Source organism: Micropterus dolomieu, linkage group LG12 (assembly GCF_021292245.1).
Source record: "Micropterus dolomieu isolate WLL.071019.BEF.003 ecotype Adirondacks linkage group LG12, ASM2129224v1, whole genome shotgun sequence".
Classification (NCBI taxonomy): Eukaryota; Metazoa; Chordata; class Actinopteri; order Centrarchiformes; family Centrarchidae; genus Micropterus; species Micropterus dolomieu.
In genome coordinates, this window is record NC_060161.1 from 3,230,191 (window position 1) to 3,230,965 (window position 775).

Consider the following 775-nt stretch of genomic DNA (forward strand, 5'->3'; position numbering starts at 1 on the left):
ACCTGACAGAACTGGAGAGGATCTGCAAGGAGGAATGGCAGAGGATACCCAAATCCAGATGTGAAAAACTTGTTGCATCTTTCCCAAAACGACTCATGGCTGTATTAGATCAAAAGGGTGCTTCTACTAAATACTGAGCAAAGGGTCTGAATACTTATGACCATGTGATATTTCAGTTTTTCTTTTTTAATAAATTTGCAAAAACTTCTACATTTCTGTTTTTTTTTCTGTCAAGATGGGGTGCTGAGTGTACATTACTGAGAAATAAAATGAACTTTTTTGATTTTTGGAAAATGGCTGCAATGAAACAAAGAGTGAAAAATTTAAAGGGGTCTGAATACTTTCCGTACCCACTGTATGTAGGCTGTGACTTAAATACTACCCAGCTGCTCATGGAAATGTGTGATAAAGTAATTCCACGTCTAATTCCTCTCTCTATCAGATCAGGTTGCAGGTCCAAAGAATGCTATTTGATTACCAATGGATTGGTTCAATCAGAGTGTGATTTTGCTCTGTAGTTTGGCTGCATACAACAAGCGTAAGCTGTTGATAAGGATGCTATTTAAAGTGGCTGCTGTCGGAATTTAATAACCTGACGGTGGAAGGAGTAATTATTACTACATTTGGAGTAATTATTACTACATGTAGGGATACATGTACAGTATGTATGATTGCTTTTTTTTTAAATTATATTTTCCTGTGTGTATATCTGTGGGTATATGTTCGTGTATAGCAGTCACCCACACATTTACATTTACACAGAAGCAGTTTCTTC